The sequence below is a fragment of the Narcine bancroftii genome, chromosome 11 (genome assembly GCF_036971445.1).
Source record: "Narcine bancroftii isolate sNarBan1 chromosome 11, sNarBan1.hap1, whole genome shotgun sequence".
Lineage (NCBI taxonomy): Eukaryota > Metazoa > Chordata > Chondrichthyes > Torpediniformes > Narcinidae > Narcine > Narcine bancroftii.
Genome location: NC_091479.1, coordinates 73,811,230 through 73,835,908, shown reverse-complemented (window position 1 = coordinate 73,835,908; position 24,679 = coordinate 73,811,230). Strand labels below are relative to the sequence as shown.

General features: G+C 41.8%; 1 protein-coding gene across 5 annotated transcripts in view; it reads left to right on the top strand.

Moving 5' to 3' along the window:
* The first annotated feature begins 1,597 nt into the window (after window positions 1-1,597).
* Window positions 1,598-24,679, top strand: part of LOC138745907 (uncharacterized) — an 87,502-nt gene continuing 64,420 nt past the window's right edge. Inside the window, exons 1-3 of one of the 5 annotated variants that reach the window (XM_069903404.1) lie at window positions 1,598-1,747; window positions 10,781-10,848; window positions 14,959-15,068. The gene's annotated coding sequence lies outside the window, so the exon portion shown is untranslated. Of the gene's footprint in view, window positions 1,748-10,764; window positions 10,849-14,958; window positions 15,069-24,679 lie in introns of those variants that run through there. The other 4 variants (XM_069903399.1, XM_069903400.1, XM_069903401.1 and 1 more) reach the window with 4 other exon arrangements.

Genomic DNA, 24,679 nt, shown 5'->3' with positions numbered 1-24,679 from the left:
ACCTGACTGGTGAGAAAAGTACACATTCTCTGGACAATCATATGGACCACATTAACATCCGCCATTGTTGAGAAGGAGAAAATGTCACTTCCAGTGAGTGTGTATTATGTCACTCAGGACGTCACTGGTGGAGGATAGGCGCCTTCTCTCTGGGGATGCTGTGGTGAATGTCTGACAAGCTGCCTGCCTCCCCTCTGGCGAGCCTTGCTGTACTAACATTGGCTGTGCATTATCTCTACTGTTAAGGACACTCCCCTTGGGTATAACTGTGTATGCACCTATTGTCTTTCATTATTCTGCGAGTTTCTGCTAATAAAAGCCATGATTATTGTTTGACCACATCGTCTTTGTCTTCTTCATCAATTGGCACTTCAGATGCCTGGTGGTGAGTGGGAAAGGATGCAGAGAACAGGTTAACAGTGGTGTAGTGTGAACAGCAAAAACGGCTTCTTGAACTGGTTTGTGAAACAGCCAATTTACTGGTTAGCCAATGTGAAAAGGACTAATTCCTGCTCCGTGTTCAATGAGGTGGCTGCTGGTCATAAAATGCTGTTCCTTGTTTCCATCCACATGACTCTCTTACCACCTGTGTCCCTGGAAAAAAGCAACATTATCCTTTCTTCTCTCCAAAGTAGCAAATTTGGGTCCAGCCTGTACTATCTGTTGCCACACATTCTCCAAAGCTGTGAATGGTTGCAGCCTGTACTAGCCCTTAAAGTGATACACTAAATGAAATGGAAAAGGAAATAAATCTTAACATTTTGCCGGTGGTTAAAATAAAAACAACATACAATGCTGGAGAAGCTCAGCAGGTCAAAGTGAAGATACATAACTGATGTTTTGGGCTTGCGCCCTACATCCAGGGTCGGCGCCAGAACAAATGTTACAGGGGGCATTAGTGTGTTAGAGAGGGCTCATAAACTTCCTCAGCATGGGGCGGGGGGAGAGGGGATGCTGGGACCTACCTGTTGACGAACGATAACACCATCTGGCTCTCTGACGCTGGAGATGCGAGCGCTTCTTTTATTGCGCCAGGCGTTGCAAGAAGTTACTGACGTCTGACGCACGCTGGTGACGTGGTGAAGGGCAGGTGGTGAGTCACTTCCGTGGTTCACGCTAGGTGCTAGAGACACTTGATCCACGCTGGTAACGTGGGAAGCGGATCTGAGGGTCGCAACCGTATGAGGGGGCACAGCACCTTGCTGGGTGGGGGGGGGGGCAGTGCCTGCCAATGCTCCTCCTTGTATGAGAAAAATGCCAGCAATGGGGGCTGGGGTGGCAAAGGCAGCAGATGATAGGTGGTGGTGGTGGTGGGTGACCCCTCCCTCCTTTCTCCATCTATCATCCATATTCTCCAACTCTTTTGTTCGGATGCAAGCCTGCATTTTCTCAAACCTTGATGTTTCTCAAGCCCGAAACATCACTTATGTATCTTTACCTTTGCTACATAAAGGTCACTGTTTGACCTGCTGAGCTTCTCCAGCATCGCGTGCCTGTTGTAACTAAATGGAACGGGAGTTCGTAATAATATGGACACACGCCACTGTTGCCGGCCCCGGCTGGGTTGTGACGTCACAATGGCTGGGCGTCACTGAGGCGGATGAGTCGGGCGGACGGCTGCGGCGTTACTTGGTGGCGGACCCTGGCCGAGCTGGGCATCTCCCTCCGCGGTTGTTTGTGAGCGTCCGGACCCCGTTCCACCGAGATTTCAGGTCTCCTGCGCTGGGGCGGCGAAGAGAAAATTGAGGTAAAGTTCCGAGTTCGTGTTGAATTCGGAATATGCAGCTTCGGCGAGACTCTCAACACTTGGCGAGCCCATTGTTGGGGATGGGGTGGGGTGGGGAGGAGATGATGGGGATGGGATGGGGGGGTGGGAGGGGGGAATGGGGATGGGATGGGGGGTGTGGGGGGGGGGAATGGGGATGGTCTTGGCCTCATTCCACCCCCAGGTCGGCGGTCTCAGCGTTGGCTTCTGCAAACTTTCACGCTCCTGGTCTTGCCGGCGATGGAGCTGTTTCCCCTTAATGTACTTCTCCCCCCACCCCCCCCCACCCAGGAGAAGTTTGGGTTGCAGGTAACGAAAGTAATGCATCGTTAAAAATGTAAGAACAACGCTGGAGAAACTCAGCAAGGATAAACAACTGTCTTTTATAGCAAAGAGAAAGTTCTATAACCAACTTTTCAGGCTTGAGCCCTTCATCAAAGTACCTTGATTACGTGATGTATCTTCGCTATAGAAGCGACACTGAGTTAGTTCCTCAGTCACGGTGTCGTGGGCTCAGTCAGTGACCGAAATGAAATGCAAATACCGAATGATGTGAAGGGACAGATGCTGGGGTTTATTGGCCTGCGGAATAAATCTGCTTGGAGCATTGGAGGTGGCGAAGGGTTATGGATGGATTTGCAAATGATAGCTGCAAATAGAAAGCCAAAAAGGCATGGGGGGACAAGAAGTTGGGGTTGATTATGATGAAGAGCTTCCATTCTTGCAGAAAAATCTGGGCGATCGAGTTGGCTTTTCTAACAGAAAGTGGGATGCGGCGTCATAGGTTAATTAAAAAAAAAGGCGGCGAGATTGTGGCCATTGGGGGATTAAACAATTGATACGCGTTTGAAACACACGTGCTGGAGAAACGCAGCGTCTATCGGAAGTCGAGGGGGATCTCAGCGAGGGCTCGGACCCGAAACATTGGCTGCACTTCCTATTGATGCAAAGTGACCTGAGTTTCTCGGGCACGTTTTGGCACTGTGCTCAATTAATCCAGCCCTGCACGGCTCAATCAATTGCCCCGTTCACACTTGCGTTCCAGTAAATTGGCCGTTCAGTGTCCCCGGATAGGAAGGGGGGAGGGAAGTGTTTGGCCTTTCACACAGGACCACTCCTAATCAGGACATTGGACGCTTTCACAATTGCGAGGGTCTAACCCCGGTGTTTGATCTGTTCTATCTTTAATAGGAAGTGCCTGCAGTGCAATGGCCCGTTTCACACTTGGCTGATCTCAACGCCGCCGTCTGCAGACGCTGGGGATTGTCCGAGGGGTCCGGGCCCCCCAATCTCTGGCGTGAGATGATGTCATCTGACGCCGGCGTTGAGCAGATTTTGCTTTCACGCTTGCCACTTTAAAGGTGTTCAATTCCTGGGATCACTGGCAGGTGTAGCTGCTTTGACGAACATCGGGTTTGTACTTAATGTGTATGTCGAGCAGGGGTCCTCAGACTTTTTAGACCATTGACCCCTTCATGGAATCTTTGATCCCTGATAGACCCGCAGGCATGTACAATAAATAAATAAGTAGACTTTCGTTATATATTTGAAAATAAAGCTAAGGCTTTACAACAAGTGATTACAATCAAAGTTTAAAAAAAACCTTTGCTTCTGGCCAAGATGATGCCAAACAGAACTGGGTTCAAGTCTTCAGGATCGGCTGCAGCTGGGGTCGTTGATGGCGACTCCATTCTCAACATGGGGTGTGGTGCTGTATGCATCAAAGAAGTTGTCTTGGGCAGGAGGGGGAACCTCGGGCTCTACAATTCTTTTGACCCCAAAAGTTGAATCGACCCCCCCCTTCCCCCGGGTGTTTATCGACCTTTCAATGCGTGGCATTTTTTTGACTGCTTGGGTAGTCCATCGACTCCCCCCTCCCAGGGTTGATGTAGACCACTTTGGAGACCCCTAATGTAGAGAGCTGTATCAATGTTCACTGTTCCCATCCTTGACAATGAAGACCTCAGAAAACAAGGATCCCTTTCTGTTGCTCCTTTTACACTTGCATCCCACTAAATTGGCTGTTCAATGTCCTGGCATAGGAATGGGGGTTTGACTTTTCACACGACCACCACTAACTGGGACACTGAATGCTTTCACACTTGCAAGGAGCCATCCCCGAAGTTCAGACTGTTCTACTGGTGATGTCATGACACATCAAACGATGGTGAACCTGCCCTAAATCCTGATCAATGTATTATGATCTTGTATTTGAGCAACATTAATCATGCCTAATGATAACATAATTAAATTTTATGTACAGCACAGTATGAGCCCTTCAGCTCCTGTTGTTGATGTGCTGACGTATATAAACCTTTATAAGGAACCATGGGAAGGTGCTAGCAATAAATCGCAATATTGGACAATTTTTAAATAGCATGGCAGTCAGTAGCTTTTTCCCATGGTCTTTATAAATTGTGTGCTTGTAGCGCTACCAACTTGCCCAAACTGTTTAAAAAATTGTCTGCTATTGATATTTATTTCCTTTCCCGCTGTGACTTTCCTACAGTAAAATTTGTACCTTCATTTTAATGTTCCTTCATATTCCTGCACTCACGCAAAAACTTGGGACATTTAAATCCCACAATGCAATTGCCCGTTTCACACTTGAATGATTGCTACGCCGGCATCTGCAGACGACGTGGATTGTACTAGAGGTCGAGGCCTTTAATCTCTGGTATGAGATGATGCCATCTGACACCAGCGTTGAGCTGATTTTGATTTCACACTAGGCACTTTAAAGGCCGATTCGCCGTTAATTCTTGGGATCACTTGCAAGTGTGAAAGGGGAATCCTCTCTTGACAACTTGTATCAAACTTTAATGAAGAAGTTTGCTACTCCTTCTGATGTTCCATTTAGTCTGGAGCTGACTATGGAAAGGGATGTTTTGAAGAACTCTGTAAAACTAGTACTAAATGTCATTTACTGTTCCCTCTTGTATTCTTTGGGCTAGCTGGAGAAATGCCAATTTTCAGGATCGATGAGCATTCACCAGCATTCACTCACTAGGCCAATGTCAATACCGTGGGCCTGCTGAAACCATTCCACCCAGGTAGCAGGCCACCTTGACCTCGTTCAAGACACAGTGTACAAATGATGTATAGAAGTAAATATTGAGATCCTTTGGAGCTTGCTAGGACTCTGTGTATTGGGGGGGGGGGGGGAAGAATGGAAAAATTAAAGCAGTGCTATATGCTTGTGCTGTTCTCACATTGGCGGCACCTGATATAGCATTGAGTTGTCTGGGAATTGAACAAAAACAGATGGTGTAGGAATATGAGACAAGATAAGGTGTCTTGATGCTTTTGTGGAGTCAGAATTGTAAATTACCCTTTGTTCTATCAGCAAGTTTTTAAACCTTGACATATAGTCTATAAGGCTACAGGCTTGGGGGAAGGGGAGGGTGTGCACTTGCCCTGCATATGTAATGCTTTACTTTGAGGTCAGGTGGGTCTGGGGCTGATGTAACCTTTTTTCTAACTACCTTGCTTGAGTGTACAAATATCTTGTGCATCCTCTTGTTGGACAGATCCTATGAGACTGCTTCAAGTGTGACATGCAGTAGAGGTCTCTTCTAGGTAGATGCTATCTAATAAAGAGTTAGCAAAGAGATTTCTATGTGCTGTGACTGATTGCGTCGGGAGTGACGAAAACCCACAACCCAAACAAGCATGCTTGTCTGAGCTCTGTTGGCAGATCCTTCAAAGCAGTTCAAAGACTTTCCCAAAATATTCCCCAACTGTAACATTTTGACTGATTTCTGGGAATACCTGTCATGTTTCTTTAAAATTCAGAAGACCTGGAATTTTGGCCATGCCCTCTTCTCGCAAGGAGGTAGCGGGCCTGAAGATGAACACCTAATGTTACTAAAACAGCTTCCTCCCTGTTACAGGCTTATGTTTTTTTTGTATATTTTGGAGAGTTACTGTGGGGATTTGGAAATGGGGGAAAGATGCACACATTTTGAAACCCAGTGTTATTGTTTTCCATTGAAAGCCTGAAACAATGAATGTTTGCTAAGAAAGACACCTGTTTAAACGGAAAGACTGGAGGCCATTTGCCATAATGACTCGTGCTTTTGGGGAAGAAAAATGAAATGAAAACAGTATTGTTTAAGGCAGCCGTGTGATTGAGACACTTCAAAAAAGTAGCTTGAGTATCATCAACCAGTGACATTCCATGAGATGGACATTGCTATTGTGTTCTCCTTGCCAGTTGGAAACAATGATTTGCTGTGGTCACTTATGACTGACCCATATCTGGGTAAAGAATCAAAATCATTCTTGCATCTGGATCCCAACTATTTTGATGGTTATATCTAAAATCCTCGCCTGGGTCTTCGTAGCCCCTATGCAAGAAAGGGGGAAGTTGTGTCACTTAATTTGTATGTAGAAATATTTCTCTGGAAGCAACTCGACGAGAATTAGAGTTTTGAGAAATCTGATGAATTGGTGTCTCAACTACATAATTACTTCTGAACAACTGTTTTAAAAGTTCGGAGTTTCAACTGGAGTATGGGGAGAGATTGGACAGATTGGGTCTTTATTCTTTATTCTTTGGAGCGTAGAAGGTTGAGAGGGGATTTGATAGAAGTATTTAAGATTATGAAAGGGATAGACAGAATGGATGTGGATAGACTATTTCCGTTAAGAGGAGGAAAGTTTAAAACAAGAGGACATGAGTTAAGAATTAAGGGGCAGAGGTTTAGAGGTAACATGAGGGGGAACTTCTTTACTCAGAGAGTGGTAGCTGTGTGGAATGATCTTCCGGGAGAAATAGTGGCGGCGGAGTCAATTGTATTATTTAAGAAAAGGTTGGACAGGTATATGGATGAGAAGAAGATGGAGGGTTATGGGCATTGTGCATGGAGGTGGGACTAGAAAGGGTTGTTTGGTTCGGTGCGGACTAGAAGGGCCTAATGGCCTGTTTCCGTGCTGTAATTGTTATGTTATGTTAACACAAGATTTCTAAGACTGAACTTTGAACTTGACTTTTCAGAATTGTGCGTAAGCTGTAATGGTTTGAGTAATCCATACATACATATTTGTACATAGTTGGGGTTAAATTTAGAGTTAAGTAAAATATTAATTAAAAAATTGTTTTAAGATACCATTGTCTTAGTGAATTTCTATTGCTGCGGGTCTATGACATAATGCTCCCTCTGCCATCAGATTTCTGAATGGACAAAGACATTATGATATCTCTTCTTTCAGTAATTTATTAAAATAAAATGTAATTCCTGCACCTGTAATGTTGCTGCGAAACAACGAATTTCGTGATGCATGTTTATGACCATATATTCTGATTCTTTTTAGACTAAGTGGTTGCAGCATGTGGCGATGGCAGCAGTGTACTGGCAATATTTGCTAAGGTGCCATGTAAGATATTTGTGCACGAGGGAGGAAGTGCGCTAGTATAGATTAAATACTGACTTTCACATAGAAAACTGAGTTGGAAAATGTGCATCCTTTTCCGGCTGAAAGAATGTGAATTGTCGATTGCTTCTTGGCTCGCAATTCATATTAAGGAAACGTAACGTGGTTTCACTCTTTGCTAATGACAGAATAAGTGGTGGAATGTAGTGAGGAGGATGTTGAGATTCTGCAGTGGATGCAGATGTGACTGGGTAAAAACCTGGCAAATGCAGTTTAATGTGAGCAAGTGTGCAATCATGTACCTCAAAGATTCAGAAGGTGGACCACTTAGTGAAAATAGTCTGCAAAATAAGTTTGGAGGCACTTGGTCCTTTATTTGTAAAAGTGTTGGTTTAAAAAAAAGCTTTTTGTTACAGTTGTACAGACACTTTCAGAGTGTACATCTGGAATACAGTCCACCATTTTGGTCATCTTGCCCAAGTGAGATTCACCAGGCTAATTTCTGGTATGAGAGGGATTATCTGGACAAGCGAGGCTGCATGGTTTAGGTTTGTGTTCCTTGAAATTTAGATGAATGGGGGTAATCTTGTTCAAACATCAAATCTTAAAGGGAACTTGATAGGATTGAAGACTCACAAGGTACTGAAGATGCAGGAGCCTAAAGCAAAATGCTCTCTACTGGAGGAACTCAACAGGACAATGATTTGAGCCAAAACCCTTTAACGAGAATGGGGAAATGTCAGGGTAAAGCCAGTGTAAAGAGGATCGGGTCAGATTGGGGCTCCACATGGAATTGGGGAATCAGAGAGATGAATGACAATGGATTGAGGCAGCATGCCAGAAAAAGTGGGAGATAGGAAAAACAAAGGAGTCACATGGAGGAAGATGATTCATACAGGGTGTAGTGGGTGATGAGAAGTTGAAGGCTGCCAGTGCTAGAAGCAAAGTTTTACAAAGTTCAAATTTATTGGTGGAGTCATTACATGCAATCCTGTGATCTTTTTACCATGAGCCAGGCAGAGTTTCAACTTACGGTAATTAAAAGTGTACTCAAGAAAACATACATTTACAAAAGAAATTAAATAAAGGAAAAAAATTAAAGCAAACCAATACAGAAAATATAAATATTTAGTAATAAATAATGTGCCTTTAAATAAGTCTAAATTTGTTCTCAAAGAATCCAATGGTGGAGGGGTTGCAACTGTCCCTGAACCTGGTAGTTCATTCTTCTAGTTTCTATACCTATTTCCTGATGGCAGCAGCAAGAACAGAGAATGTCCTGAATGGTGTGGATTCCTGATGATCGCTGCTGTGCTTTGACAGCAACGTTCCATGAAGATTTTCTTGATGGTGAGCAGAGTTTTGCCTGTGATGTCCTGGACTGTGTCCACTACCTTTTGCAAAGTTTTCTGCTCTGAAGTATTGGTACCCCCATACCAGGTTCTGATGCAGTCGGTCAGGACACTTTCCTCTACGCATATTTAGAAGTTTGCCAAGGTTTCCAATGTAATACCTAATTTCCGCAAACTCTTGAGGAAGTTGAGGTGCTGCTTTCTTCAAAAGGCAAGTAGGTTGGGTCCAGAAAAAGTCCTGCGAGATGGTACTTTCAGGAATTTAAATTTACTCACCCTCTCCGCCTCTTTCCCCATTGATCACTGGATTGTTCACCTCTGGGTTTCCCTTCCTAATCATGATCTTGGGGGGGCATTGAGAGAAAGTATTTCAAACACCATTCAGCCCGAGAATAAGATGAGAATGGCGATATTAAGAGAGACCAGTTGGTGCTAGGAGGGGATGGGGAATGGTGAGAAGGAAAATGGAAGAATTCAATGGGGAGATGGTGGTAGAGGAGGGATGATAGATCCTCAGAGGAGAGGGTATGAGAACGGGTGGTTGGGACAGGGGAAGAGCAGAAGCAGTACAGAAGAGTGAGGGACTTATTGCCTGAAATGAGAAAAGTCAATGTTCGTGCCATTATCGCCCAGGCAGAATATGAGGTGGTGTTCCTCCAGGTTATGTTGGTTCTCACTTTGGCAATGAAGAATGCCCAGGATGGAGAGATAAGTATAAGAAGGGGAGCTTAAATGACATCCAACTGGCAGCTCAGGGTGGCCATTGTGAGCAATGTAGTTACTGTGCAAAACACTCCCCAAGTCTGCACTTCATTTCACTGATGGGAGGAGGACGACATCAAAAATACTGAATGCAGGAAGGGCAGTCACGTGATGGAGTAGTGGCCGGGAGGAGAATACCAGCCCTCTCCAGAAAAGAAGGAAAAAAGGAAACCAGAGACACAACAGATAACCAGCCCAGAAGAAGAGGACCAACATCAAGACACCATAAAGACATACCCAACAAATTGAGACAAACAGCTCAACAAGAAAGTCAGAAGAGACACTGATACAAGGAAGGGAAATAGAAAACACAAACCCAAGAGCAGACACAGAAGAAGAAGAAGGAGAACACCAAGCTCTGCACAGAGGAATAGAAACTAAAATGAATGGTCAGTACATAGATTAAAAAAAAATTCAAGAACATATGAAAACATTAAGAGAATGGCTGACACTAGAATTTAGTGAAATAAAAAGAAAAATGAAAAGTACAGAAGAAAAAGTGAGTAGAATAGAGTTGGTCATAACAGATGTAGGGAAAAGATTAGAAAATGTTGAAGATCGTGTAATGGCGTTAATGGAGTGAACGACTTAAAAAGAAAATTGGAAGAAACTGATAAAAAAATTAAAGAAACACAGGAGTTGTTAGCACTGAAGATGGATATAATGGAAAACTATAATAGGAGAAACAATATAAAGATAGTGGGCCTTAAGGAAGATGAAGAAGGCAAAGATATGAAAGAATTTATAAAAGAATGGATCCCAAAAGTCCTGGGAATGCCAGAAATGCAGTAGGAATGGAAATGGAAAGGGCACACAGAACATTAGCCCCAAAACCACAGTCACAACAAAAACCAAGATCCATTTCAGTAAAATTCCTGAGATGTACGACAAGAGAAAATATATTGGAGAAGGCAATGAAAAAAATGAGAGAAGACAAAAAAAAAACACTGGAATACAAAGGTCTAAAAAAATTTTTCTACCCAGGCATAAGTTTTGAGCTCCTGAAGAAGAGGAAGGAGTTTAATGCAGCAAAATCAATACTACGGAAGAAAGGCTATAAATTTATGTTAAGATATACAGTGGTGCTTAAAATAGTTACCCCGGGGCAGCAAAGCAGACTGTTCTCGGATCCGGAGAATTTGCAGAATGCCTGCAAGACAGAAAGAGAGATGTAACAAGAACAAAGAATGATGACAAACTCAAAGAAGAATAAATAATGTATAAGTAAGAACTAAAAGAGGGAAAGAAAAGGAAAAATAAGGGGGGAAAAGAAGTGGGTAAGCTTTGTTATATGTGAAGATAAAAGTTTTCTGGAGGGGGTTGGGTGGAAGAGAATAACAGTCACTGCAAAATCAGTTGACGCTTGTGAGCGGGTTCACAATCCAAATGGAGAGGGGAGTTGTGGTTGCCCGGCAAGGGACAGGGGGCAACTCAGAGGCTGGGGGGGGGGGACATTTGGGGTTAAGGAAATTTTAGATATGGGAATAGTGGAAATATATTATGTTTTAGAAGTGTTGTCTTACAGTGCGTTCAAAAAAAGAAAACAGAAATGGATAAGGAGGAAAGGTGGTGATGAGGAAGCGGAAATGAGAGGTAAACAAAGTATGAAATGGCCATGTTGAACTATATGACTATAAATATTAACGGAATACATAAACAAATCAAAAGGAAGAGGCTATTAAATTTTTTGAATAAAAAAATTGATATAGCATTCGTGCAGGAAACGCATCTAACTGAAGAGGAACACAAGAAATTAAGGAGAGACTGGGTAGGGCACGTAACGGCAGCATCATATAATTCAAAAGCCAGAGGAGTAGCTATAATTAATCAATAAAAATGTACCAATCAAAATAGAGGAGGAAATAATAGATCCAGCAGGGAGGTATGTAATGATAAAGTGTCAGATATATTCAGAATTTTGGAATTTGCTCAATGTATATGCACCTAATGAAGAGGATCAAAAATTTATGTAAGAGATCTTTTTGAAGATTGTAGATACGCAGGGGACTATATTGATAGGAGGGGACTTTAACCTTAATTTGGACTCAAAGATGAATAAAACTGGAAAAAAGACTAGCAGAAAGAACAAAGTAGCCAAATTTATGGTTAAATTAATGCAGGAAATGCAACTTTTGGATATGTGGAGGAGACAACACCTAAAGGAGAAGGAATACTCATATTATTCGAGTAGACAAAACATACTCATGGATTAACCTGTTCCTGTTGTCAGCCCACATCCAAGGGAGAGTTAGGAAAACAGAATATAAAGCTAGATTGTTATCGGATCACTCACTCCTGTTGTTAGCAATAGAGCTGGAGGACATCCCACCAAGAACGTAGAGATGGAGATTAAACTCCATGCTACTTAAAAGACAGGATTTTAGAGAATTCATTGGGCGCCAAATTAAAATGTACTTTGAAATAAATACGGAATCAGTGAAAGATAAATTTATACTATGGGATGCAATGAAAGCGTTCATCAGAGGGCAGATAATAAGTTGTGTAACTAAGATGAAGAAGGACTACAATCGGGAAATAGAACAGCTGGAAAGGGAAATAGTAGGTACAGAAAAAGAACTAGCAACAAGGGAAGATACAACAAAAAGAAGAGAATTGGCAGACAAAAAAATAAAATATGAAACACTATAAACATATGAGGTGGAGAAGAACATAATGAAGACAAAGCCGAAGTATTATGAGCTATGAGAAAAAAACACACAAAATACTAGCTTGGCAGCTTAAAACAGTTCAAACTAAAAGAATGGTATTGGCATCAAGGAAAAAGGACAAACAAATTACATATAACCCAATGGAGATTAATGAAAACTTCAAGGAATTCTACGAGCAATTATGTCGAACTGAGAACGAAGGGAAAGAAGACAAAATAGATGAGTTTCTAACTAAAATTGAACTACCAAAATTGCAAGAAGAGGAGCAAAACAAATTGATAAAATCATTTGAAATAGAGGAAATACAGGATATATTTAAAAAAAACTACCGAACAATAAAACGCCGGGAGAGGACGGACACCCAATAGAATTCTATAAAACCTTTAAAGACTTAGTAATTCCTTCACTCCTGGAAGTAATGAACCAGATTGAAGAAACACAAAACTTGCCAGATTCATGTAAAACTGCAATAATTGCAGTAATACCAAAGATGGGGAAAGATCCACTAACACCAGTATCGTATATACCAATATCTCTACTTAACTCAGATTTTAAGATAATAGGTAAACTATTAGCAAACAGATTGGCCGACTGTACCAAAAATAGTAAAACTAGATCAAACTGGATTTATTAAGAAAAGACGAACAACGGACAATATCTAAGTTCATTAACTTATATCAACAGTGGCGGTTGCTCTAGATGCAGAGAAAGCCTTTTACAGAGTAGAATGGAATTATTTATTCAAAGTACTACAGAGGTTCAACCTACCAGGGAAATATATTAATTGGATTAAAGCATTAAATAAGGGAACATTGGTGAAGGTGAGAGTAAATGGATATATATCAAACCAATTTAAATTAAGCAGGTCAACTAGGATGTCCACTATCTCCTTCACTGTTTGCGTTGGCTATAGAACCCTTGGCAGAACTGATAAGAACAGAAAATAAAAGGGATAAAAATAAAAGAGAAAGAATATAAAATCAGTCTATTTGCAGATGACGTCATAGTATAGTTAACAGAACCAGAATTATCAATAAAAGAATTAAATAAGAAATTGAAGGAATATGGACAAGTATCGGGGTAAAAGATCAACGCAAATAAAAGTGAAGCAATGCCAATGAATAATGCGGATTTCACAAAGTTTAAGAAAGAATCATCATTTAAATGGCAAACACAAGCAATCTGATTAAATTATTAGCCATTAATAAAGAAATTACAGGATGACTTAGAACATTGGAAAGATCTACCACTAACACTGATAGGAAGGGTAAATTGCATTAAAATGAATATCTTCCCAAGGATACAATACCTATTTCAATCGTTACCAGTTCCCTTAACAGAGAAAATTCTTCAATGAGCTAAAGAAAATAATAAGGATATTGTTATGGAAAGGGGGGAAACCAAGGATAGTGCTAGATAAATTAACAGAATGGTACAAACAAGGGGGCTTAAAGCTACCAAACTTTAAGAATTATTATAGAGCAGAACATTTAAAATATCTATCAGATTTTTATCAAACAAGGGAAAAACCAGATTGGACCAGATTAGAGCAAGATAAAATAGGGGAGAAGGTACCTGAACATATACTACATAAGTGGGATGAAAAGCTGGTGCAACATAGTTTACCAGTTCTGCACCATCTGCTCAACATTTTGTAGAAGATTAACATAGAAAGGAAAAAAACAAATTACCAAATACCAAAATTATTATTGACGCAAAATCAACTAATCCCTTTCACAATAGATAACCTTTCCTTTAGAGAATGGGAGAGAAAAGGGATCAAAAGAATAGAAAATTGTTTTTTGGGAAATAATTGATTATCTTTTGAACAAATGAAGTATAAATATGGTATAACTCACGGTACATTGTTTGCATCCCACCAACTGAAAACCTACTTGAAGGACAAATTGAGAAGCAGGCTGAGGTTAACAGAAGGAAGCAATTTTGAATATGTGATTACAGACAAGGATAATTAAAAGATTTATAACAAACATGTACATCAAGCTGCAAGAGAAAGAGAACGAGGAAATAAAGTGTAAACCCAAACAAAAGTGGGAACAAGATCTAAACATAAAGATAAAGAATGAAATATGGGAAAAGCTATGCTCTGGAACTATGAGAAAAGCTATGCTCTGGAACTATGAGAAATACAATAAACATAAGGTTACGCATGATACAATATAATTGGTTACACAGGCTATACACCATGCCCCAAAAGTTAAATAAATGGGACCCAACAGTATCAGATAGATGTTTTTGCTGTAAGAAGGAAACGAGGACAACAGTATATGCAATTTGGGCATGTGAGAAAGTGGAAAAGTTTTGGGAAGATCTAAATCGGGTATTAAATAAAATCACAAAAAGCAACATACCAAAAAATCCAGAGATCTTTCTTCTAAGTAATATAAGAAGTAAAGAACTTGGACTCGATTTGGATGGAGCACAAAAAAGATTTATGATGATAGCCTTAGCTGTAGCTAAAAAATGTCTAATGTTAGCCTGGAAATTAGAAGATAGCCTGAGAATACAGCAATGGTACATAGAAATGAATAAATGTATTCCATTGGAAAAAAATAACATATACTGTGATGTTATTTCTTAAATTATTCGAACAAATTTGGGAACCATACATGGAACACAACAGAGAGGTCCTACTGCGGACCTCCGCCCCCTAAAATGACAGAATGAGAAAAAGAAGAAATGAACTGACCCAGTGTGTAAAAGTAGATGACACAATTTTCTTGTTTATTTTCATTGTGTGATGACATTGTTTAATGGGTTTAATGTATATGTTGAAAGTTTAGTGGGTGGGGAGGGGGATGGGAAGGAGCAGGGAAGGGAGGGGTGGGGAAAGCGAAGAAAATGGCACTGTGTTGTGTATATTTAAGAGGGAAATGCTTGTGTGTATTTTGGTTAATATGGTTCATAGTGTGAAAAATAACAAATAAAAAAAAACTGAATGCAGTAGATTAAGTTGGCAGTGTGGTCGTGCGGGAATTTTGAGTCAATTTCTGTACCGCAATTTGTCCTGCAGGATCCCTACAACATTTTGGAGGAAGACTGCAGTGTAAATCATACCGGGAAAAATCTGTTGACGGTCATCCACTCTACTGCATGTCCAACCACCCGGACTCTTGCACTCAGGTACTTGCAGTCTAAAAAGACACCCAGTGTGAACAACCACATGGGCAGTAATGGTTTTAAATATTTTCTGCAATTTTCCTGACATTGCAGACTAAAAACCATAAGATTTGAGATGCTGAATGACGTGATCTCCCAATTGGCATTCGGTCTCTCCAGTGTCGAAGAGACCACAGTGGGAGGACCGGATACAATAGATTCACAAGTGAGGCGTTGCTTCATTTGGAAAGACTGTTTAGAGCTTCAAATGCTGGTGAAGGGGGAGGTGTGGGTTAAAGAGTAGCACTTCCTGGAGACACAAGGGAAGGTGCCTGTAAAAGATTTTTGGGTAATTAAGCATTATCTTGTGACATTGTAAAGCATTCTGGGAGTTTTTGCATTGTATGTGGCCAACTCTTATTGCTAAGGCTTATGGGATTTTAACCATCGACGAACTTTTTACAAAGAGTGAACTTTCTTGTTCAGTTTATGTATATTAAAAAAAAAACCCACTTGAGGTTTACATTTCCCCAGAAGGGCTGTCAAATAAATTTTGTTATAATGGTTTTCTTATCAAGAAAGAGCAACAATTCTATATCTATAAGAGACGTTAGCTGTGACAGTGTTAAATGTGTAATTGAAGCTAAGAAATAGAGATTTTGGGAGACATCGCTGAATGAATGAAGAAATTCTATGAACAAATATGAAAGCTGATTCAATTTACTATTTAAACAGACAGTATGAACTTTGAGAAGGGAATCAGCACGAGATGAACATCACTGATATTTCATAGTGCCCCCTTTCTCCCACTGGTGTAACTATTGAAGTATTAAAACTGTTTGTATTTTAAATTGGTTCTATGGTTCTCTGCTGTGTTCTTTATTAACAGATAAGTTTGCAGCACAGGTAAAACTTTTAACAGTGCCAAGGGGTAATTAGTGGGAGGGGGAGTTACTGAGGGGATAGTACCTGAGGAAGGCGGGGAGGAGAGTGGAAGATGTCTGGTGTTGGGATCATGTAGTAAGTGGCAGGATGGCAGGGGATTATATGTTGGATACAAAAGTTAGTGTGGTGGTAGTTGATGACAAGGAGCATCTTGTCCTTTTTCTGCTTCTGCAGATGAGCAGGTAATGAAAGATATACTGGTGAGGGCTGAGTTGATAGATGAGGGAAACCAATTTCAGCTGCGTGGGGGTTTACGGGTAGGGAAGACCACCATGGCTATGCAGCCCCTCCCCAGTGGGGCTGTTGGCTGTCAGGTAGCGCTGACAGCCCCCCGCTATGCGATCCGACATATCATGACTGGATGATATGTTTGAAAATTTACAATAATATTAAGTTTGTAGATTGATAGGGCTTTTTAGAATTGCTGTCCAAGTCCCGAAAATTAAAGTAATGTCTTCTCTGTTGCACTTTAGACATCTCCACTGTGACAAAACAATCACAAAGGTCCAGTAATTGTTATCAGATTAAACCATTCCCATGCTCGGTGAGTCATTTGATCTCCCGACAATGACGCTGTTAACGGCAGCTTGTGAACTTGCGGTGTATCAGCGGGCAGTTGGGTCACCCCCAAGCTGCTGTTTACAGTGCCTGGTGCTCTGCCGATTATCCCTCCCCAAGGAAGGTTGCATCAGCGTGCTTGGCGCATTCAAGAGAGTATGTCCTTAGCCGCATGGGCGGGGGGGGGAGATTATTTGGCTTTACCTGAAAGGGCCCTCTGATAACAGGTTAATCTTGGTCTCGTCTGCCCACAAGATCTTTATCCAGAATTCTGCAAGCTCTTTTAAATACTACTTGGCAAACTGTTAATCTGGCCACCTTTTTTGTGGATGACTAGTGGTTTGCATCCTGAAGTATATTTCTGTTCATGAAGTATTCTGCGGATAGTAGTCATTGACATATCCACATCTGCCTCCAGAGTTCCAATTTTTCTTCATTATGATGAGAATTCTTCTCTCATCAGCAGTGGAGATCTTCCTTGAAATACCAGACCCTTTGCAATTACTGAGCTCACCAGTACCCTCTTTATGATGTTCCAATCACTTAATTTGGGTAATCCTAAGGTTTAGGCAATCTTGATGAAATGGAAAGACAGCACATCACTTAATCATATTCAATGGTTACAGGAGTTCATGGCTTTCCTACATTTGGAAAAAAAAATTGTTATAATGTAAAGCTGAATTTTTACAAGACATGGGGCCCATTCATGGGGTAAATTTAAAGAATTAGGATGTTTGGACAGTCCAAGCAGCCTTGTCTGGTTTCAGAACGTCGTCTTTCGTTTCCAATGTATATTAGATATACAAGTAACTCTAACCTTGTTATATGGCGAGCTCTCCACTGGCCACCGAGACAGAGGTACACCAAAGAAGAGGAACAAAGACTGCCTAAAGAAATCTCTTGGTGCCTGCCACATTGACCACCGCCAGTGGGCTGATCTCGCCTCAAATTGTGCATCTTGGCGCTCACAGTTCGGCAGGCAGCAACCTCCTTTGAAGAAGACCGCAGAGCCCACCTCACTGACAAAAGGCAAAGGAGGAAAAACCCAACCCCAACCAACCAATTTTCCCTTGCAACCGTGTCTGCCTGTCCCGCGTTGGACTTGTCAGCCACAAACGAGCCTGCAGCTGACGTGGACATTACCCCTCCATATATCTTCATCCGCGAAGCCAAGCCAAAGAAAAGAAACACGCCACTATTATCCATAAGAGCCTTGTTAATCATTTGTTGTACCTCATCACGGGTAACTGGAGCAGGAAAAGCCTGCTCGATAGAAGCAGCAGGGGGAGCAGAGGGCACAACTGGACCAGGAGGACTCAGCATCTGGGGATGATGTTCCCCTGCTTTTCTCTTATGAAGAGCATAAAGGACCGCAGTAGGTTTCCCATCAATATCACTTTTAGGTACGCCTAACTTTAACAAGGTTAGAAAAAGGTCCTTTCTTGTCAGTCCATTATTAGCAGCAGTGCCTCTCTTTTCATCCTGCTTGTCTGATTTAACCTGGGCTGTACATGAGTGGATTTTACCTCCCATTTCTTATTCTCGAAGCCCAGATAAGGCATGCACTGCCTCAGACACAGGGTGCCCAATTAGTGGAGTAGTTACGGACAGAACCAGCCCCCGTATAGTAGGTTGGGCTGAACGAACCAATCTGGTATGCATTCCAGCCGTGAATATCTCTTCATCAGGGCTCCCCCCGTGTACCCACAGCCTCAAACGCCCTGCATACAAGGCGGAGGCCAGGCCCTGTTGACGAATTACTGCTATGCCCTCCTCTGGGGTTCTCCAATTGTTCTGCAAATGTAAATCCCAATCTACTGGTGATGGGTATACTCGTAGCAGGGCGTCCCCTAGAGTAGTAAGTAAGTAATCCATCTCTCTCCCTCTACCCCGCAGCTCAGCAGTGACCCTGATATCAGTAGACAATGTTCCTAATCCCAACAATTCCTCAGGGGTTAAAAATACATTACCCCCCTCCTTGTTCCCAGACACGCAGGAGCCAGGCTGCCAGAGTTTCTCCTGCCTTTTGCCTAAATCGATCTCCAATGGCAGCCAGCTCTTTTACAGAGAAGTCACGTATTATTGAATGCTTCCGACTCCTGTTCCCACTTTGGCCCGCAGGGACCTCCACCCAGTCTAGGGGAGGATTCCGAGGCCATCCTGTAGAGGGGGTAGGCCATAGAGCATAAGCAGGGGTTTGGGTATTTTCCCCTGGGTCCACATGGGAGACCAGGGTATCTATCCCTTCAATCTCTACCCTTACATCATCTCCCCTTCTGTCTGTTTGGGAAGTCTGCTGCCTTATGGGGCGGGTGTGAACAGCAGGTGGAGAGGGTAGTATGTTAGACACATGCTGAGGAGTATCTGCATCATTACTATTGTCATTCCAGATATTCCCATCCCAATCCTCAATTACATCAGGATCGTCGCCATTCATTATCATGGCACGAATACGATATGGATCGAGTTCTACTCCTTGCCTTTCCTTATCTGCACAGAGCTGCTGCCGAAGTTTAATATTACAGCAGACAGTTTGAACATGCTTATCATCCAATTCTTTGGCTCTGTCCTGACTGGTGCAAACAATCTTACTCATCATGGAACAGCATTGTCGCATGGCTTCTAGCTCCTCCTCTAATTGCTTTCTCTTGCGCTGAGATTCTACTTCTCTTTGAACTGATTCTGCTTCACACTGAACGGAGTGGCGTAAGGCTGTGGCTAGCAACCAAAAACCATCCGTCAGCGTCCCCTTTTTATCAGGAAATTTTCTTTCTCGAAGGAGAGTGGCAACCCGCTCTCCCAGAGGTGCACTTGATGAATCTAACTTCTCATCCCAACTAATGGGTGGTCCCAACAAAGCCAGAGTATTGGCCAACATGCCAAACCCATCGTCTTTGGAAGTTGTTAGGTCTGCTTTGTCCATGAATGAGTGAGACAAACACCAGACTGAGTCGAAATCAGGGTTCTTTGTTCTTTATTACCGGATTGTAACACTTGCAACTAACAATGTTAGTCGGAGAATGCATTCTGCCGTTATCAGCAAAATGGTGATTTTTTATACCCTTGGATACGTGCTTAGAACATCATCATATCATTACTTGTCCAATGACTAAAACTGTTGCTATCCTTTCCCTGCTAGCTTCCTGCCTCTCAATCCATCAATGTCTCTCTTATCTTGTAAGTACAAGGATGCATTCACATCTTGTTACAGCCCTGCACAGGGTAACTCCTTACACATTCCCATCTCATGATGTTTTACCTAACAGGAGTACAAGGACACCTCCCCTTCTTGTTACAGCCCTGCACAGGGTAACTCCTTACACATTCCCATCTCATGATGTTTTACCTTACAAAGTCCATCCTGGAATCAAGAACTGCTCAGGGCTCACCTCTTTCTTTCGGCAAAACATCTTGAGACCAATCCTGCTCGCAGCGCCAATTGTCTTGGGTAAACTTATACCTCTCATTTTGTTCATTTTAGATTGGTCACAGTGTTTGAACTACCGAAAGAAAATAGACACACACACCGAGAGCAGTTCAGATTATACAAATGTTTATTACAAATTCAAAAGCTGATTTCACACTACAATATGCAAGCCCTTCCCAACTATACTTATCAATGCTTGGACTGGTCCCAACTGCCTAAGCGAGGCAACGACTGCACACTTGTAGTAGGTTGTCAGAGCGCCGGTAGCAGCTTCTCCACCTCCCCTGACCGGGACGTTGGCTGGACTCCAGAAGTTCTTCTTGCTGAGAGATGTTGCCACCTCTCGGAGAGTCTCCTAACTTCAGCAGCGGGACCATGACTTATATTACCCAAAAACTGCTAACCCAAGCACCTATTCCCAGCACAGCAAGAAAGATAAGCAAGCAAGCTAGCATGCTAGGCTTCTAACAAATAACATAATTTTCAGCTTATCACTTTGAATACAATGGTTTATTTTGCATCAAGGCTAGGCCTCTGACAGTCTGACCAAAACAAGCAGGAAGATTAAATGTTCTTGGTACACAGATGTCCTTTCGTCAGATAACTGCAGCTCTGGCCCCTTGGTGGAATTTTGCTTATGTCTGCTGATTCTAAAACACAAGCAGGTTCTCAGCCTTGCGGAACCCAAAGCTGCAAGTTTTTTAAAAAAAAGGTTCTGAGCTCTACAGAACCAAGAGCTGGGAATTAAGAAAAAATAGGTTAAAAAAAAATAGGTGTTAAAAAATAGGTTAGAATCTTCCATTACACCAAGCCAAAGAAAAGAAACTCTAACCTTGTTTAGAGTGAGAAGTTTGATTAATTGGGGGGGGGGGGGGGGAGGGGGGTTCTTTTTTCTCCTTTGTTTTTTTGTTCTTTTGAAATATTTGATAAAATGGGTTTGACTGAGAATGGTTATACTATGAATGATGAATGGTATTATTTGAAAAGTACCAAGTGCAATATTTCAGTCTATGTGTTGGATCAATCAATATGTGTGAATTGATACAAGTCCAAAGTACCCCAAAACCCAGCAGGCATAGATATTCAGCAAAACAAATGGTTACTTAAACAAAAATTGCTTTTAATTATCTTTAACTATGGAAATAGAATCACACTTTAACTTATCACTAATAATTTTACTAACCTAACTTGACCCCTTTCTAATTCTAAGTGCATGTGTATGCAATGTGTGTGTAACTTTATAAAAGTTACTGACCCATCCCTCTACTTTTTCATCCAGGTCATTTATAAAAAGGTCAAAGGTCACAGAGGTACCAGAGCACCTCCCTGCAGATTATTCTGATATACCTGGGATAATTATGTACAGCGTATTGTGTTTGTGCATGCATTGTGGTCCAGAGAAATTATGTTTCATCGGGTTGTATATCTTGTTACAAGCCCAAAGTATCTCAAAACCCAGCAGCAATAGATATTCACCAAGGCAAATGGTTACTTAAACAAAAGTTGCTTTTAATTATCTTTAAACATGAAACTAGAAACAAACTTAATTTGTATATTATTATTAACTTACTTAACCTAACATAACCCCCTTTTAATTCTAAGCACATGTGTGTGTAATGTGGTAAGTTGAGAAAAGTTCTTTGGTTCACAGTCCAATCATACTTCTCATTCCTCCATGTTTGTTGTGTGATGGATATTTGGAGATGTTTTTTGGAGATAAATTGGTAATATTAGAGTAGGTTACATACACATGCACACACTTTAAAACAGATCTTATTTGAAAGACTGAAGAATTCATATTCAGTGACTTTACAGAAACTATAGAGAATGCTATGCACATTTTACAAGCAGGTGGTAATTGAAATGATGTCATGAATGGAGTGTTGTCTTTAAAGCAACAAGCAGGAGACACACTGGCTCTTTGATAGCTCTTTGCAAGAGTTTTGACAAAGTGCACAGAAAGGTCACTCCTGGGTTCTTGTTTACCTAAAAAACGACAGATTGGATAAGAAGACTGACTCCTATTGTTTGCTGGAGAAGGAGATGATTTTGCAGGTGAGAGAGAGAAGGACATGTGGCTGGCAGTTTGAATCTCAGATGGAGAGAGACACACACAGCTGAAACAGTGTCAGCCAGGAGAAGCTTGTTGGAACTTAAACAGAAGCTCCAGAGTGGCGGATGGCTGGAAGTGCGATCTGTCTGATGTTTCTCTTGGAATAAGAGGAACAGACAGGAACTCTGTGGTGGTAGCCTGAAAGAAAGAGGTTATCTGGAGAACCCTGATGTCATAATATCTATGAAAACTGATGATGTGGTACTGCTGTGGAATAGGTTATTGCCTTGGGAAAGCTGAACACCTGCTCTGAAGTCTCTTTCTTCCGACACAGGACTGGTCCACTATTTTCCAGATACCCACTGACCATATCTTCACCACGCCTGCTGTGGAACCTAAACTTCAGCATCCTTGAGTTCTTTAAGAAGGTACATAGGAACATAGGAAGTAGGAACAGGAGTAGGCCAAAAATGGCCCATCAAGCCTGCTCCGCCATTCAATATGATCATGGCTGATCTAATTTATGACCTAACTCCACCTACCTGCCTTCTCCCCATATCCCCTAATTCCTCTATCATGTAAAAAGTTATCTAACCGAATTTTAAATATGTATGATGAGGCAGCCTCAACCACTTCCCCGGATAGAGAATTCCAAACATTCACTACTCTCTGGGAAAAACTATTTTTCCTCATCTCGGTCCTAAATCTACTCCCCCGAATCTTGAGACTGTGTCCTCTCGTTTTAGTTTCCCCGGCCAGCTCAAAAAACCTTCCTACATCTATCTTATCCATACCCTTCATAATCCTATATGTTTCTATAAGATCTCCTCTCATTCTTCTGAACTCGAGCAAATACAATCCTAGATGATTTAATCTTTCATCATAAGTCAACCCCTTCATCTCAGGGATCAACCTAGTAAACCTCCTCTGGACCGTCTCCAAAGCCAGTATATCCTTCCTCAAATATGGAGACCGGAACTGGACACAGTACTCCAGGTGCGGTCTCACCAGTACCTTATACAGTTGCAATATTGCCTCCCTACTCCTGAATTCAATTCCTCTAGCGATGAAGGCCAACATTCCATTTGCCTTCTTAATAACCTGCTGCACCTGCAACCTAACTTTTTGCGATTCATGCACAAGCACTCCCAAGTCCCTCTGCACAACAGCATGCTGTAGTTTTTCACCCTTTAAATAATATTCAGCTCTTTTATTTTTCTTGCCAAAGTGGATAACCTCACACTTGCTAACATTGTACTCCATCTGCCAGACCTTTGCTCACTCATCCAGCTTAACTATATCCCTCTGCAGACTCTCCACATCCTCATTACAATTTCTTCCACTCAATTTGGTGTCATCCACAAACTTGGCTACACCACATTTTCTCTTCTCCTCCAAGTCATCAATGTAAATGATGAACAGTTGTGGGCCTAACACTGACCCCTGAGGCACCACACTTACCACTCTCTGCCAACCTGAAAAACTCCCATTTATCCCAACTCTGCCTCCTGTCAGACAACCAATTTTCAATCCAGGCCAATATACTTCCCCGGACTCCACTTTCCTGTAACTTACTGCTAAGTCTCTTGTGCGACACCTTATCAAACACTTTCTGGAAATCCAAATATACAACATCAACCTGTTCCCCTCTATCTACTGCACCCATTATATGTATCCTCAAAGAATCCTAACCAGTTTGTCAAACAAGATCTTCCCTTTCTAAAACTATGCTGCGTCTGCCTGAATGAACCCTTGCGTTCCAAAAGTTTCACTATTTCATCTTTAATGACGACTTCAAGCATTTTCCCAACTACAGACATCAAGCTAATTGGCCGATCATTTCCAGTCTTCTGCCTACATCCCTTCTTAAAAAGTGGCGTGACATTTGCTATCTTCCAGTCTGCCGGGACCTGCTCAGAATCCAAGGAATTTTGGTATATGACCACCAATGCATCCACTATAACTTCTGCCATTTCCTTCAGAACCCTTGGATGCATATCATCAGGACCAGGTGATTTGTCTGGCTTTAGTCCCATTAGTTTCTCCATCACTACTTCCTTTGTAACAACTATTTTATCAAGGCCCTCCCCAACATTTGCATCCTTAACTCCGCACTTGGGCATGCTGGACGTGTCTTCCACCGTGAAGACTGACACAAAATATTTGTTTAATGCCTCAGCCATTTCCTCATTTTTTGCTATCAGTTTTCCTTTCTCATCCTTCAAGGGTCCTATGTTAACTCTGGCCACCCTCTTCCGTTTTATATATTCATAAAATTTTTTGCTTTCTGTTTTTATATTTTGTGCCAATTTACTTTCATAATCCTTTTTCCCATTTCTTATTACCCGCTTTGTAACCCCTTGTTGTCTCTTAAAGGTTTCCCAATCTTCCAGTTTCCCACTGCTCTTTGCAGCTTCAATTTTATACTCCTTTATTTCCTTTGTTAACCACGGTTGATTTTTCCCTCCCTTGCTGCCCTTTTTCCTGTCCGAAATATATTTTTGTTGAGCATTACAAATAATTTCTTTGAAAATCTTCCACTGTTCCTCAACTGTTTCATCAATTAACCTGTGCTCCCAGTCCACTCGGCCCAATTACTCCCTCATCCTATGGTAGTTACCCCTCTTTAAGCATAATATGAGTTTTAGATCT